This window comes from Rattus rattus, chromosome 13 (genome assembly GCF_011064425.1).
Source record: "Rattus rattus isolate New Zealand chromosome 13, Rrattus_CSIRO_v1, whole genome shotgun sequence".
NCBI classification, from domain to species: Eukaryota; Metazoa; Chordata; class Mammalia; order Rodentia; family Muridae; genus Rattus; species Rattus rattus.
The window spans coordinates 28,618,040-28,636,001 of NC_046166.1; the positions used below are offsets into that span (position 1 = coordinate 28,618,040).

Here is a 17,962-nt window from a genome sequence, read left to right on the forward strand (position 1 = left end):
ATGAATGAGAACAATTGCATATGTTCTATTTGAAGGAATGAAACAATTTATGTATCATTTATGAGAGAGAATTTTATTGCTAATGTTAATATATGCATTATATTATTTTTATTTTTGTCTAGTTGGTATTTGTTTTGATATAGTACTGTCTTGGACTACATTGCAACAACACAGATGTATGTCTGATGTGCTCATATATGTAACTTGTTTACATTACAATGAGTGACACGGATGGTGCATTGAATATGATTTATAATTTTTGAACTACCTTATTCTTATGTCCATAAGGGCCACACTGAATTCTATTCCAATAGAAATAAAGTAGAATTTTTCTATTTTCAGGATAATTGGTACTTCCCTGGCTTATAATAAAATCTTGCTATGGGGTTTATGAACTTTCCTACTTACTATGGATTAGAATTTGTTCCATATTTTGGTTAAATTATGTCTTTGACAGTGTAAGTATTTTTTCAGTACTTTTGCACACCTAAATATGGGTAGATAGCGTGTCCGAATGCAAATTTCTATTCTTTTCTAATATCTTTATGGTAATGCCATATCAAACGATTTGGGAACATGCATGGAGGCTGACTCTTCACTCTGTTGTGACTGCAATTAAAATGCCATCCTGAGCTGTGTGAGTGTTTTGGAAGTTATTTGGTGCTCATATGCATTGGACTGAGATCCTTATTATACTCATTATATCAAGCATAGAGGTGAAACATGCAGATCCTTTAGTAATTATCGAATTTGCTTTTGTCAAGTTTGAGAGGTAAGGCTCCATATTGTTTTCACAAGAGACAATCACTAAGTTATTTGGAACACAAATAATACTTCAGAACTCTCTTTCTCTTTGTGCCTAAATCACACATTATAGGCTTGATATGATGAAAAGAATGCACATCACGCACTACAGTGTCTCCCTTTAAGTTATTCTGTTGGATGGCCATCTTAATATTTGAACAATAATATCTGATGGGTATATAAAATAAAAATTTGCTTTCATGTTTAACAGAGAATATTCCATTGTCTCCTTCCAGTTTGTTGTCCCTTGTTTTCGTGTGGAATTTTATATCTGATTCCTTGTTATGTTACATGGAACATGTGATAGCCTCTATTCCATTTCATTTCATAGAATAATATTACAAGTATTGGTGTTGTGCTTTCATTACATGTTTGATATCATTCATTAGAAAGACGTTCTTTTGCTGCTTGTTGTCCATTAATCATATGCTGATTTTTGTTTCTTCAATCACTTAAAACCTAGTTTGATACATTTTTGAGATAAGAGGTAGTCAAACATTGAAGTACTTATGAATATCTGAACTAAATACTCTACATGGATGAAAAGGCTTCTTGTTTCATGACCAAAATATGAAATAACAAAGATCTCATTGATTAAGCACAGATATTTGCAAGGCACTGTGATGTCCCTTGTATATCCATGCACCAATAAGTACAACTTCAGTATCTTCATTACAATGGAATTAATTATAATTAATCTAATTTATGTAGGAAATAAACATTCCATTTAGTTTGATGAAACAAAATCTAACTGGTTATTACTTGATTATAAATAAGATTTTTAACACAATGGATCATAACTGACAGGACATATTACTTCTGTAAACTAAAAGTACATAGATAGGCAGATTTCTGCTGCTGATTTTTCCAAGTTGTCCCATTATAACCTTTCATTTTAAATTTTTTTAATGATTTTTCCATTTTTTATTGGTTATATTATTTACTCACATTTTTCCCTCCAACTTAATTAAATTGGGTATTTCCTACTTACATTTCAACTGTTATTCATTTTCCCGGATTCCAGGCCAAGATCCCCCTAACCCCTCACCCCTTCACCTTCCTTTCTCTATGGGTGTTCCCCTTCCCATCCTCCCCTCATTACCCCCCTCCTCCCTACAATCCCGTTCACTGGGGGCTCAGCCTTGGCAGGACCAAGGGCTTCCCCTTGCACTGGTGCTCTTACTAGGCTATTCATTGCTACCTATGAGGTTGGAGCCCAGGGTCAGTCCATGTATAGTCTTTAGGTAGTGGCTTAGTCCCTGGAAGCTCTGGTTGGTTGGCATTGTTGTTCATATGGGGTCTCAAACTCCTTCAAGCTCTTCCAGTCCTTTCTCTGATTCCTTTAACTGGGGTCCCGTTCTCAGTTCAGTGGTTTGCTGCTGGCATTCGCCTATGTATTTGCCATTTTCTGGCTGTGTCTCTCAGGAGAGATCTACATCCGGCTCCTGTTGGCCTGCACTTCTTTGCTTCACCCATCTTGTCTAATTGGGTGGCTGTTTATGTATGGGCCACATGTGGGGCAGGCTCTGAATGGGTGTTCCTTCTGCCTCTGTTCTAAACTTTGCCTCCCTATTCCCGCCCAAGGGTATTCTTGTTCCCCTTTTAAAGAAGGAGTGGAGCATTCACATTTTGATCATCTGTCTTAAGTTTCATTTGTTCTATGCATCTTGGGTAATTCAAGCATTTGGGCTAATAGCCACTTATCCATGAGTACCTACCATGTGTGTTTTTCTGTGATTGGGTTACCTCACTCAGGATGATATGTTCCAGTTCCATCCATTTGCCTATGAATTTCATAAAGTCATTGTTTTTGATAGCTGAGTAATATTCCATTGTGCAGATGTACCACATTTTCTGTATCCATTCCTCTGTTGAAGGGCATCTGTGTTCTTTCCAGCTTCTGGCTATTATAAATAAGGCTGCTATGAACATAATGGAGAACGTGTCTTTGTTATATGTTGGGGCAACTTTTGGGTATATGCCCAGGAGAGTTATAGCTGGGTCCTCAGGTACTTCAATGTCCAATTTTCTGAGGAACCTCCAGACTTATTTCCAGCATGGTTGTACCAGTCTGCAATCCCACCAACAATGGAGGAGTGTTCCTCTTTCTCCACATCCTCGCCAGCATTTGCTGTCACCTGATTTTGATCTTAGCCATTCTCACTGGTGTGAGGTGAAATCTCAGGGTTGTTTTGATTTGCATTTCCTTATGACTAAAGATGTTGAACTTTTCTTTAGGTGTTTCTCTGCTGTGAACTCTTTGTCAGAGAGGAATGAAAATGTGTGACTTGGACAAGTCAAAGGACCGGCACTGACCATCCTAAAGAGAAATAATAAGACATAATATGATGAATTTTAAAGGGTACCTTAGGTTTCTGAGAAACAAAATGAAGACCCAGAAGTATGTTCAATTCTGTGGTAAAGAAAATACATTTAAGTCTAATCAAAGGGCAGTTGTTTACAACTGAGCTATTAATGTCACTTATTGCACCTATTCTGACATCTTGCCACACTGGTTATTGTCATATTTCACATGTGTTACAGGTGAATACAACTATCACTTGCTTCCCTAACATGTCAACCTGCCTACTGCTTTATCTACCTTAGAACCTTGACTTAAAGCTGGACGCTTCTTAGACATATCCATCTACAACCAGTTGATTGCTGAGACATCCCTGTAAGATTTATTTGGCAACAGGCACTTAAGCCCCCAACTTTGCCAAAAATCCAAATGCTACCTAAAGCATCTATATTTTGGAAAATTGCACATGAAATACTTTCACAATTGGAAGAATTTCTCTCAATATGAATGAAACCATGGCTGGTGCAAGAAATTTAGTCAGATTTATTGAACTAGTGATATCATAAACCTTACCATTTTTCCCATTATTTTACTAAATCAGCCACGTTCCTTATACATCCTATATATTAGCATTATATCTACCATTAAGTGGGGCCATCATCCTTCATCAAAGAAGCCTCTTTGTACGGAAAATGGAGACCATTACAGAAAACAAAAACTGGACACAAAATGTTTTTTGTAAAATCTTGTGAGTACATGTACATTATAGCAAAAATCTCTACAGCTCAGGGAACATTGTAGAAGAGGATTACAAAAACTTTAAGAGCCAGCATACTTCAAAGTCTGTTTTCAAATTTTCTTTCCTAAAAATGGTACAAAAACACAATGATAGCAATATCAATGCACTATTAAGACAGTGGAAAAATTTCATTGAGAGATGTCCAGTCTGTGGAGATGAAGGACATGTGTCTATCCTGGAAAATAAGCCCGACGCTGAAAAGAATTCTAGAACATAATTACTGCACACAGTGTTATGGATTCATTTGAAATAATCATCTAAATAGAACATTTTGTTGAAATATTGAGAACAATCAGGGGGTGGCTCTAACTGGAATTATTATTAATTTTATTTTCTTGTAGACTCCTATTTAAAACCAATGCCCTTGTCCCATAGAGTTTTTAAGTATTAACCTAGCAGACAAAAAGCACTCAAGCAGACACACCACCAAATATCCTTCTACACCCCAACATACAAGGAGAGGTGATAATGAATCAGAAAGAGAAAGAGAGTGAGAGAGGGAGGGAGGAAGACACAGAGGGGCATAAAGTCAGAGAGGCAGACTGACATGTGGATTCTCATTGTACAAACTCACAGAAAGTGATAGAGAGGGATGCATAATCTCAGAGAAACACAAACACACACACACACACACACACATACACACAGAGTTACAAAGAGATACACATGCACATTTAAAAATAGAAAGACCATTTATACACAGATATGTATGCAGAAAAGACATAGAAATGTAGACTCATTTATTAAAGATTTATGAAAAGTTAAAAATAAACACACTAGAACATGTAGACTTACACATTCACACAAGAGAAATAAACACAAGAAGAAATGGGAAAGACTACAGAATCACATACCAAATAATCAGTATAGTCTAATAAAAAAAAAAGAAAAAAGAAAATTATTCCTCTTACATTGGCATTCTTTAAATTAGGTGTGAGCATATGACAAATTAATCACAATTTATTACAGTGGATATGTATTATCTAGTGAAACTGCACATACAGCTCAAACCATTGGGCTATGAGTTTCATTTCACATAAAACTAGACACGAATTCAAGAAACAATGTCACTCAATGGGCTATTTTATGTCTTTGATAACTTCAGATTAAAAACGAGGCATTTGTAAAATATGATTTGTAAATGTATCATGATCAAATTTCATCTGTATTTACACATTTCCACGTATGTGGGTCTCAAAAGCAAAATTCAATTTTAACTCAAATTAGATTGAAAGTAGCTTACATGTTTTCTGATCAGTGCGAGTAACTTGCTGATTATGTCATTCACCGTATCGAAGTTTGTTGCTGTCACATATAGAGGCTATAGAATGCACAGAGAGAAAAATGCTATAAAATAACCTGAAAGCTCATGAATACAAAATTGCTATGATCTAATCATTATTTACAATTTATAATCTGTAACAACTCCTCTAATGTGTAACTTATTTTCTTCCCGTAGGATAAGTCTGGAAGGCACTCAGTCTAACAAATTTAACTTAGAATTTAGATCTTGGGTACTGAAAAATCAAACATAACTGTAACAGGTTGTGTATGATAAAGGGTGACTGCGAAGCCATGGGTGCTAGAGCTCGGCATCCTGATTTCTCTTTCATTAAGGCAGAAGGTGGTCAGGGAGGGCACTAAAAAAGAGAGCAGAGGGCTGGAGAGATGGTTCAGTGGTTAGAGCACTGACTGCTATTCCTGAGGTCCTGAGTTCAAATCCCAGCAAACACATGGTGGCTCACAACCATCTGTAATGGGATCTGATGCCCCTTCTGGTGTGTCTGAAGACAGCTACAGTGTCCTTAGATACAATAAATAAAAAAATATTTTTAAAATAGAGCAGGGACGTTTGCTTCCTCCCCACCTGGACGTCCATCATCACAGCCTGACTTCCATGAGCTTCCTATGCACAGTTCTAGGAAAATGAGGGTGAGAAGCAGAACAATTATTTTTATAAAAATTAAAAATAGTGAGCGCTCTTATCATATCAGGGTTTGTATATACCTAGATGGCACACACATATAGAGTGTTGGAATCTTTTATGGTGATGGATCTAGAAGTCCAAAATGAATATTTCAGAAACAAGACCCCATTTCTTAACATCCCAGGACAATACAAGGTACTTGTACTCTTAGCTCTCCACGGCCTCTCACATTTAGAATCTGCTCCAGAGACCTAGGAAGACAGCTGCAAGAATAGAGCATGAAATCGAAGCATAGTAATCTGAGAGGAAACCACTGATGACTGGAAATCTAATAAATAACCAGACAGTGAGTAGATAAGTATATTTTTATGAAGATAGTTTCTATATTATCAGATATCTCTGATGAGGACTTTAAGTATCTAAGAAACAGTCCCTTAAATAAGAAACACAGCACATGTGCTCTCTCCCTATCCATAACAACCTTGAACCCAAACCAAAGAAAACCACCTCACAAGCCATCTCTTTCACAGAGGTTTCATTAATTATATTTTTACTTTTTCCTTTTTATTAATCAACTGCTGTGCATAACCTATTACTTTGAAAATGACGTGAGTGAGTGCGTCTGTGTCTGTGCGTCTGTGTGTATATGTGTGTCTGTGTGTATATGTGTGTGTGTCCTGTGTGTGCCTTTGCATGTGTCTGTGTGTGTGTGCTTCTTTGCATGTGTGTGTGCTGTGTGTGTGTATGTGTGTGTTTGTTTGTGTGTGTGTGTGAGTGGTTCTGAAGATTCTTCCATACCTTAATGTTATATTTCAGCTCAGTTGAATTTTATGAACAAGGACAACTTACACTAATGGATTTTGTATCTTGTTATGCAGAGGCTAGCAATTATGCAAAAGCATCTTAGAATATGAAAAAAAAACAGCCCTGGTATAATGGTTGGAATGTAACAAGAAAGGAACAGATGTAAGGCTTTGTTCAGAATGTAAAATTCATCATCTATGGGTCAAAATATAGATCAGGGCTCAGAAATCATATATCCTAGAAGGAAAATACACCTGTAAGTTTCCTTCTTAAACCAATATGGCACACTGACACATATGCATATATTCTTAAACCACATACTCACAAGGAACACACACACACACACACACACACACACACAGAGGGGGAGAGAGAGAGAGAGAGAGAGAGAGAGAGAGAGAGAGAGAGAGAATGTGAGCATAGAACATTTAAAGAAAAGTAAAGCTTCTGATATTATTTTGGATATCTGAAAACATCTGTATAATTTTAGGACAACAAAGTTTTATTATAATAAATTCTGCACATGAGATATAGTAATAATTCACATAAGACTTTAATTCACATTATTGTTAAATATTTTGTTTTCAGGGCATTAGCAACATATTAATGTCTAATTAATGATTGGAAAGATCTGTCCATCTCTTCCTGAGATTGATTTTGTTTATAAGACAGATTTCAAGACAATTCAAATTTTTAAATAAATATTTCTACAAATAACTTTTCTAAAGCATGAAAATTAAAATAGAACTGGTAGTTTATTATATATGTTAAAATATTTCTTGACTCATGATGAACCAGAGAAATGTAAGCAATACTTAAGAGAGAAGATCAACCTTACAATAGCTCACATGTCCTTCTATGAGGAATAAAATGTTTTAATTGTTCAAAGATAAATAATAAAATGTTTAATATAAATATATTTAATTATATCTTCAGATAGAAATAATAACTGTAAATATTGAAATTACATATTAATAGACTAAATGTGCAACAGCGAGGTGATACAATCACTAACAAGGTATTAATTTTAAGACAGATTACTAAGGTCATGGAGGCATGTAGTAAAATGCTGTCCCCCAGCCATGGCATAAGCATTGACTCATGAGGACAGTGCAGTTGTTTTCTGTACGATGCTAAGGCCAAAAGTCGATATTTTATACATTGGTAATTATTGAAGTCAAGAGAAGGAAACAACATGAATTTAGGGAAAGGTTTGGGACTTCCTTTTTAAAAAATTGTTTAGTCTTCCTGATGGGTCTGACTTTGAGTTTTATGATTATATTATTACTCTGGGAGACAGTGCAAGGTACAAGCTTTTCTGGTTACAGACTTAGGAACACAGTATTTTGGGAGAAAGATTTTGTCTTTGTGTTTTTAAAAAGTGTGATTAGGCTCTGGAAACCTCACAGAGTCATACTGATCAGATTTGATAGCGTTAGACCGCCTGAAAAATTTGTTCAGGAGAATCAAACAAAAAGATATCTCGATTTTAACTTTTGTCTTGAGAGTTGTATTTTACAGAGTGTGACTACTTGGATTCCTGGTCTCAAGCACTTTCAGCTGGGTCCAGGCAGGACACATTGGCTACAGCATTTGCTTCATTCTTCCTACCACCTACCACCAAGGATATCTCAACCCCATGTACAGCTTGAAGAAGTTATGGGGAGTCGTCGCCCCAGTTCCCTGGACTTTGGGGGCTGAAAGTGGTTATTCTAAGTTGTTTTTATGAAGAATTTAGAAATGGTTGTAATTTAACAGGGAGGAATTAGGTAGTATGAGTTATACAGTTGTAATCTCATTTGTTAACTAAGCTAAAATCATACCTTTCCTTTGATATAGAATTTATTTGTTAAAAGAGTTTAAAAGTACAAGGTTTAGAGCCAGTCCTTCTATTGATGTCATTACAAACTTCTGAGTTGATTACACCTGTGAGTTAAGGGCCAAATAGCAAACATATTGTGGGAGTACTTTCAAGATATTAAGATATGGAGACAACAGTCCAGATTGTCTTATATAGATAGATGGTTTTCAAAAACGTCAGAAATCCACAAAATTTGAGATTTAAAGTTATTTATCTTTTGTTGAGACATATCTGCTCCTACCAGTTCCCCTTTGGTGGATTTAACAAAGAATGTGAACATCTCTACATCCAGGTGAGGCAATACTTTGTGGCTAGGCAGCCACTGGACAAAACTGCCTGTTTCATCTGCAGACAAATACTGTCCAGAAAAGGACAAATTATGCAGAATAGTTGACTGATAAACCCTGCCAAGACAGGGTGATCAGCCCTTCAAAATCTGCATTTCAAGAGTCTGTCAGTTGATTTTGGGCCAGAAGGCTGAAGACTTGAACTCACGTGCTGCTAACAGGGGCCTGTGCTAGTGGAGATTTGTCTCTACAACCTCTCAGTTCTGGAAGCCCTGTTAGGCTCCCTATGTGTATAAATATTTGGTCATTCCAAGATTTCTGATGGGGTTGAAGACTGATTATAGTCTCATAGCCTATCAGGCTGTATAACTCTGAATGTACATATTTTATTGGATAGTTATCAGATAGTATACAAGCTATGCAAGGTATAATATAGATTTTAAGCTTTTCTTAAATTGGAATGGATGACTAACTATTCGGTTTAACTGATATAGTGATGGACTGGGTGTTGAGACTATCATATGCTTTATAAATTGTGGAATGGTAATAATTGTACTCAGTTTATATATAAGTGAAAAGGCTTTTTAACTGGACAAAAAGGGGGAAATGTCGTGGTTTGTCTTGAAGTTATGTGTATTTTGATGCTAACTCCAATGCCCCAAGGACAGCTGCCTGGTCATGTATTCAGGAATCAGGTGACTTCACCAGAACCTTGCCATTGAATTTTTAAAGTACAGGTGAGGGGCAGGTACAGGATAGAAGGAGGCCTGTCATTGGAGGAGAAGGAAGGATGGGCGGGAGAGAAGTTTGAAGGAAGAGGAAAGAGAGAGGAGACAGGAGATGGAGAGAAGGGAGAAGCCATGGCAGGTGATGTTAAGATTCTGCTCTGTGTATTTACAGGTTGTTGTCAATGTTCTTAAGGGATGGATGGTACCGGACTTTGTATGTTTAAGTGGGCAATTATATCTTATCAATTGGGTCAAAATAAAAGAAAAATCCAATTTAAAAAAGCAATAAAATTTGCTAAAAAATGAAAATAAATGAGAGAAATAAAAGAAAAGAAAACTGCCAGCTAATCTCTCCTTGACTCAGAAATCTAAAGGGTCACTGTCAGGGAATGGTAGTCAGAGTCATACTAGTGAAAAGACTGAAATGATGAAGTTTCAACTAGAAGCACTTCTCTCTCCCAGATATCAGTGTCAGACACAAACTGCACTATAGGAATCCAAAGCATGGAAGAGTTTACACTGAGCTGAGGACACAATATTTGCCTTTTCCTTCTTCATTAGGACAATTTTCTTCTGGGCAAAATGAATAGGAAGTGATGACCTCTCAGGAAAATGATTCTGCCCTTCCCAACACCTGGCTTTGGAATAAAAAAATTAATGATATAAACTCTCTGACTTCCAGGAACCATAACAAGCAGGGAAGTCCAGATGCTACTGAGAGGCTCCCAGCTCCTGATTCCCAGATGCGGAAGGCTCAGATCAAGGCTATCTCTGCAGCGAACCCACCCATCCCCTACTCAGGTCTCACTGAACTTTCCCATGTACCATGAATTTCTTCCTTTTTTTACACCAAGACAGAAGGCCAGCTTCCTTCTCCCCATCTCTGATCTCTTCATCCTATTGTTCTCCCTCCCTAAATGCTCTTTACTCTGAATTAGAGGCCAATTAGTAACCCATAGAGGTACTGAAGGAATATCTGAGAGGCAATTGCAGACAGGACAACACTTGTGACATCACAGAAGAAGCTAGGGCTCTCCAGGATACAAGAGATTTTTCAGGGAGGGCCTAATGATGATGTCACTGAGAACTGCCATGGCCTACCTGCTAAACAGCTTTCCTTACATTGACCAGATTTGAAGTGCCCTTTCCAGGAGTGTCTCCTGTGACACAGTGGAAACCTTTACATACTATATATCTCTAAAGCTAGAGACTTCTCTTTGCTTCAATAGTGGTTACATGGTCTAAATGGAGAAAGTTATTCTGGGTCCTGGCATGGATAGAAATGATCTAGGAACTTGGAGTGGAGGAGATTCTTCTGGATAATATTTTTATTCCCAGGTCCATTCCTGTGACATACAGTCCAATTTTCTTGATTTTCTCTGTTTTGTAAAGGCCAGCATTTTCCTTTCAGACATTTAGGTGAATTAATATTGTATTTCACTTTCTTATTGTTCATTCCTTGATCAGGGTCTATGTATATATTCCTGAATGTGTACTCAAAAATTCTGTTTTCCAATGCATTTTTTGCAATGATTTTGGCAACAAAGAGTGCCCAGCTATAGAGTGAATATAACAGTGTAACTATTGCTTACCTACATCAAATGATAAACTTCCAAATCCTTATTTTATCCAAAAATTAAGATATCGGTAAAGCAAAGAACAACATGGAGTATAGAATGCGGTTTTGTAGTTCCTTTAGATATCAGTTCTCTAATATCTACCTTGCTGTGTTCCTAGGGACAGATTGAGGGTTTTGGATGTTTTTCCACCATTCTTTCTGCAGGCCAAACATACGATTCAGGCGGATGGGCAGGGAGAGGAGTGGCTTGAGTTCCAGTGAGTCCTCAGCTTCAATAATTTCATAAGAAAAGGAGGGAGTCTATTTGGCATTTTCGTTTGTGGATTCTAAATTCTTCACCTAGTTGCACAGAATACATCTTAAAAATCCACCTAACATAATAGCTGTAGGTGGCACCAATACATATATATGTGAATATATATATATATATATATATATATATATATATATATATATATAGTATGAATATATAGTATATTCAGCAGCCAAATCTAGATAAGAGTGAAGAAGCTAAGAAGTACATGCTGCCAGGAACCAGATACAGATCCTTCCTGGGAGACACAGCTAAGGCATATCAAAGACAGAGGTGAATGCTAGTGGCAAACCAGTAAACTGAAAATGGACCTCGTTTTGATAGATTTTGAGAAAGGATTACAATAGTTGAAGGGGCTTTCAACCCCATTAGAACAACAATGCAAATGAACCAGAGCTTTCGGGTACTAAACCTATATTTAAAGACTGTACATGGACAGACCTATGGCTCCAACTGCATATGTAGTAGAGGATGGCCTTGTTGGGCATCAATCAAGGGAGAATCCCGTGGTCCTCCTAGGTTTGACTCCCGGTTCAAGGGAATTTCAAGTGGTGGTAAGGGGGTTTATAGAAGAAGGGGAGGCAGACTGGTTAGGTATCCTATGAACAGGAACTAGTGAAAGGAACCTGGGAAATGTAAAATAACAATCCAATTAAAAAATGAAAATTTAGAAAAAAAAGGGGTCAATTTTAAAAAGCAATAGCAAGCAAAATTCAGCTCCGAAAAAAATAAAAAAAAAAAAAAAAGAAAAAAAAAAAGAAAACTGCCAGCTAATCTCACCTATTGAGTCAGAAATCTAAAGGGTCACTGTCAGGGAATGGTAGAGTAATACTAGTGGAAAGACTGAGATGATGAAGTCTCAACTAGAAAACTCTGCTCTTTCCCAGATATCAGTGTCAGACATAAGCTGCACTATAGGAATCCAAAGCATGGAGGAGTTTACTCTGAGCTGAGGACACAATACTTTTCTTTCCCTTCTTCCTTAGGACCTTTTTCTTCTGGGCAAAAAGAATAAAAGCCATGAGCTCTCAGGAAAAAAATGGCGCCCTTCCCAACACTTGCCTTTTGGAAGAAGGAAAGTAATGATATAAGCTCTCTGACTTCCAAGAACCATGAGAACAGGGAAGGCCAGATAGCTTCTGAGAGGGTCACAGCTCATGATTCTCATATGTGGAAGGCTCAGATCAAGGCTCTCTCCTTCACGAACACACTCTACCCCTACCCAGATCTCAGTGAGCTTTTCGACCATATATTTCTTCTTTTTTTATACCAAGACAGAAGGCCAGCTTCCTTCTCCCCATCTCTGATCTCTTCATAATCTTTGTTCTCCCTCCCAAATGGCTGTTTACTCTGAATTAGAGGCCAATTAGTAAACCCTAGATTGGTACTGAAGGAATATTGAGAGGCTCTTGCAGACACGACAACACTTGTGACATCACAGAAGAAGCTAGGGCTCTCCAGGATACAAGAGATTTTTCAGGGAGGGCCTAATGATGATGTCACTGAGAACTGCCATGGCCTACCTGCTGAACAGCTTTCCTTACATTGACCAGATTTGAGGGTGCCCTTTCCAGGAGTGTCTCCTGTGACACAGTGGAAACCTTTTCACACTACATATCTCTAAAGCTAGAAACTTCTCTTTGCTTCATTAGTGGTTGCATGCTCTGAAAGGAAAATATAGTCAGAGGCTTGGCATGGTTAGAAAAAAATCTCAAAACATGGAGTGGAGGAGATTCTTCTGGATAATAATTTTATTCCCAAGTCCATTCCTGTGACATACATTTCATTTTCCTAGGTTTTCTCCTTTTCCAAAAGGGCAGTATTTTCCCTACAGACCTTTAATTGGGTGAATATTGTATTACCTTTTCTTATTGTACATTCTTTGATAGGGGACTTTATATATATTCCTGAATGTGTACTCATAAATTCTGTTTTCCAATTTTATTTTTTGCAATGATATTGGAAATTAAGTGGGACAAGCTAAAGAGTGAATATAACAGTGTAAATATTATATACCTACTTCAAATGATAATCTCCCAAATCCTTATTTTATCCAAAAATTACCAGACATCAGTAAAGCAAAGGACAACATGGACTATAGAATGCTGCTCTGTAGTCCCATTAGATATCAGTTCTCTAATATCTACCTTCCTGTGTTCCCAGGGCAAGAGACTTGAGGGTTTTGGATGTTTTACCATGATTCTTTCTTCAGGTGAAACATAAGATTCAGGAGGATGTGCAGGGAGAGGAATGGCTTGAGGTCTAGTTAAACCTCCACTTCGTCAAGTTCATAAGAACAGGAGGGAGTCTATTTGGCATTGTCATTTGTGTATTCTACATTCTTAACATAGTTTTGCAGAATCCATGTTATGATTCCACCTACCCTCATAGCTGTAGGAGTCCAAAAATTCATCACATAGGTCCATTGCAAATTGACTTCATTATATTTTGAATGCCCATTTGGCTCATGCAGTTTGACTACCACTTGGCCCAAACAATGGGATATTGTTGGTGGATTTAGACGTTCACTGCTATTCCCCGAAGGACAAAGTATAGATTTCATGGAAAACTGGAAGGACTGAATTTTAAGAATGAAATGGCTGAAAAGTTCTTCCAACTGCTAATCTCTGAACATTAGAAGCAATCTGGGGTGTATTCTAAACATACTGTTATATGGATGAATCCCTGCCTCATGGAACGTAGCAGGCCCAATTAGAAAAAAAAAAACAAACAAAAAAATGCTTTCCATACTTCCCTGGAGTGTAGTGAGAGTTTTCATAGTGTTTCCTTTAATGTCTTGTTCATCGTTTCCACCTGCCCAGAATTCTGAGGTATATATGCAAACGAAGATTGCACAATATTTATAAAACTTGACTACTAATTCAGAGGTTATGGCTATAAAAGCTGGGCTATTTCATGACAGCATTCTTAGTGAGAGGGAAATTTAGGAGAAAAGTTAATAGCAGAGCTTTTTAGTTTCTCTTTCAGCAGTTCCTGTCTGTTGGAGAAGCTTCTACTCACCCAGAAAAGGTATCAATAAAAACAAGCACGTACTTTTATCCTATCCTAGCAGTCTATATGTCAGTTAAGTCAGGTTCCCATAATTCATCATAGTGTTGGCCACTCGTATGGAATTCTCCTGTCAAACGAGCTCTGTCTTGTATTTATATAAGTATAAACTTCACATCTGGCTTAGACATCTCCTGCCATGCTGTCCAATGTAGGTCGGTATAACACACATTGGTGCTGGCAATTCATAGAGTTCTGTGGACCCAGGACAAGTAGCCTGGAAAAGCTGAGTTACCAGAAAACTGCCAATTGTTTCTGGAAGAATGATCTTTCCTTCTGTTGTTCAGTACCAACCTATGGCTTCAAGGTATCCATTTGATTCTTTTGCATACTCACATCTTATTTATACCATGAAGTCTCAGGTAGCAGTGAGTTGCATATGTCACCAGAAGGTCAGCAGCATCACTGGTCTTAGGAACACTTGCTGTGCATCCAGGTCAGTGATCTAGTTACCTTTAGTCTCAATGTGGACATCCCTTTGATGTCCGTATCAGTGAAGCATAGCAAATCATAGGGGAATCCAAATATCCTATGAGAGAGCCAAGACTTTCTCTATGTTCATATGGGATCTCATGATAATACAAAGCTTCTGTAAGGCAAAGGACACTATACCTCTCTTGGGCATATACCCAAAAGATGCCCCAATAAATAACAAAAACACATGATCCACTATGTTCATTGCAGCCTTATTTATAATAGCCAGAACTGGAAAGAACCCAGATGCCCTTCAACAGAGGAATGGATACAGAAAATATGGTACATCCGCACAACAGAATATTACTCAGCTATCAAAAACAATGATTTTTTGAAATTCATAGGCAAATGGATAGAACTGGAAAATATCATCCTGAGTGATGTAACCCAATCACAGAAAAACACACATGGTATGCACTCATTGATAAGTGGCTATTAGCTCAAATGCTTGAATTACCCTAGATGCAAGAACACATGAAACTCAAGAAGCATGACCAAAATGCGAATGCTTCACTCCTTCTTTAAAAGGGGAACAAGAATAACCTTGGCAGGGAATAGTGAGGCAAAGTTTAGAACAGAGGCAGAAGGAACACCCATTCAGAGCCTGCCCCACACGTGGCCCATACATATGGAGCCACCAAACTAGATAAGATGGATGAAGCAAAGAAGTGCAGGCTGACAGGAACCGGATGTAGATCTCTCCTGAGAGACACAGCCAGAATACAGCAAATACATAGGTGAATGCCAGCAGGAAGCCACTGAACTGAGATTGGGACCTGTAGGGAGCGGTGCAGCAGCTGTATGATAATGAGGTGAATCTGGCACCCTCCTAACAACAGTACTGAGCATGCGTGGGTTTTGCACCTGACGTCAGTCTGGCTGGGGCGTTACTATGTTAATGGAGGTTCATGCAGGTTCATGCCGCACCAATCTCTGGAGGACAAGTAGCTGGGATGGCAGTGGGGTGACTCATGCCCCACCAATCCCTCAAAAGGGATTAGCATACTCTTGTGTATATAAGCCGAGCGGCTTTGCCGCTCGGCGCGGTAACACTAAAAGCTGTAACACTTGGAGCTGTAACACTTAGGGCTGGCTGCCGCTGCCTCCCTGTATCAACAAAGAAGGTGTCCTGCAGTAAAGGCTGTTGAGAAGAATCCAACCGTGTTGCGTCTTCCTTGCCGGACGAGGTGGGCGCGACAAAGTGGTGGCCCGTATGGGGAAGAGGACATCCTCGTGGATCTCAGAACTCTTCAGATTCAGGACGAGCGACGTCGGAAAAAGTTCCCGGTAAGGGACGATAAAGTTCTCTGGAGGTGAGCAGAGACGATGGGAGCCTTGGGTTAGAGGCTGAAAGGTCTGTGGTCTGCAGCAATGTTGTTTCAAGTTGATCCTTTGTGGCCAGGATTTATAATTTTGTTTCTTTTTTTCTTTGTGTGGGATAGAGAAGCCACAGACAGCAAGCTTAAGCCCGGACCAAAACCTCTTTGGAGAATGGTCCGTGCCTGTTTAGAAGATAAGCGATGTGAGGAAGTCGTTAGAACAGGTCAGAGAATCCTTGCAGAGCATCAAGAAAGTATGTCAGAGGGAGAAAAGGTCCCAAAGAAAGAAAGGAAAAGAAAAGGAGACAAAAGGAACAGAGAGAAGGCAGAGATAAAAAAAAGGAGATAATCAGGACCAGGAAATAGATAAGATATATCCCTCCTTAAAAGCCTTGACCTTAGAAATGTCAGACAATCTAGAAAGCATCACCGACAGCTTAGAGAAAGTGAAACCAAAGGTAGAACCATCAGGTCTGGGGCCTCCCGCAGAGCAACAAAAGGAAGCGCAGGACTCGACCTCAGTTCCACCACCAGACTCGTATTGACCCCTCGAATGGGAACTCAGGTGGTGGATACAGATTTTAAAGGCCGCAGTAAGCAGAATTCAGAAGGATCACAGAAATTGAAAGCATGTGCAAAGATAAAGATTTGGGGTAGTGGTAGTGGTCAAAAGGGGACAAAGGTAATAATGGTAAAATGTTTTTTGTGTATGTGTTCTTTTAGAGTTATGTTAAAATCTAGAGAAGCAAAGTCGATTCTCATAGATGCTTTTAGTCTTTGGACCCTGACTAGAGACAGTTTACACCCTAGACAAGAGAGAGAATGGGGTTGAGAAAAACAGTCCTCCCGAACTCTCCACAGATGCTTTGACAAAAGAAGGAAATGAGCTTAAACTTTTTGGAGCTCTCCTGGGAACAGAAGGAGGTGGGAGACGTCTTGCCTCCTTGCTGGCTCCTATTGGAGAAGTGCTTATTTCTGGTTCTTTAGGTAGGATGTCTGGGTCCCTTTGGTGGAACACCATCTAGTTCTTTCTGTGTCTATTGTTTGTCCTTGGTGCACCAAGCTGTCCATGTATGTCAATTTATGTCTGGGTTTTGCTTCTCGTTGCTTGAATGTTTTGTGTTTCATGTTTAAAAGAAAAAAAAATGGTTAAAACTTTAAATGCTGGTTGATTCAACCATTGATGTAGCTTTAACTCCTTTCAAGAAAGGAACAAATAAATAAAAAGTTTCAATTGGCTTTTGGAGCCTGCATCTGTAGCTAGAAGCCTAAGTCAGCTGGGCAAGCTCCCCAGGGGGCTGGCTAAATGTTTATACTAGCCGCCCTAGAAGCGGCCTATACAAAAGTGGTTAAGGTGCTTGAAAGCCATCAATTGTTCATAGCACCTGAAAAGGTTCAAATGGGCCAAATGGGAGAATATTTAGGAACAAAAATCACTCCTCATAGTATTTCTCCTCAAAAAATTGAATTACGAAAAGACCATTTAAAAACATTAAATGACTTTCAAAAATTACTAGGAAGCATAAATTGGATTCGACCCTATATTAAAATGCCCAATGTAGATTTACAACCACTTTATGAGATCCTGAAAGGGGATTCTCATCTTACTTCACCCCGTGTTTTAACCAAGGAAGCGATTATCCTTGAGGAAAGTAGAAGAAAGACTAGAAAAGGCAATACTAAAAAGGTTCAAGGA

At 38.4% G+C, this 17,962-nt stretch overlaps 1 pseudogene; it reads left to right on the plus strand.

Annotated features, from left to right (window-relative positions):
* The window catches only part of LOC116914997, a 166,408-nt pseudogene that overhangs the window by 3,028 nt on the left and 145,418 nt on the right, over nucleotides 1-17,962 (plus strand).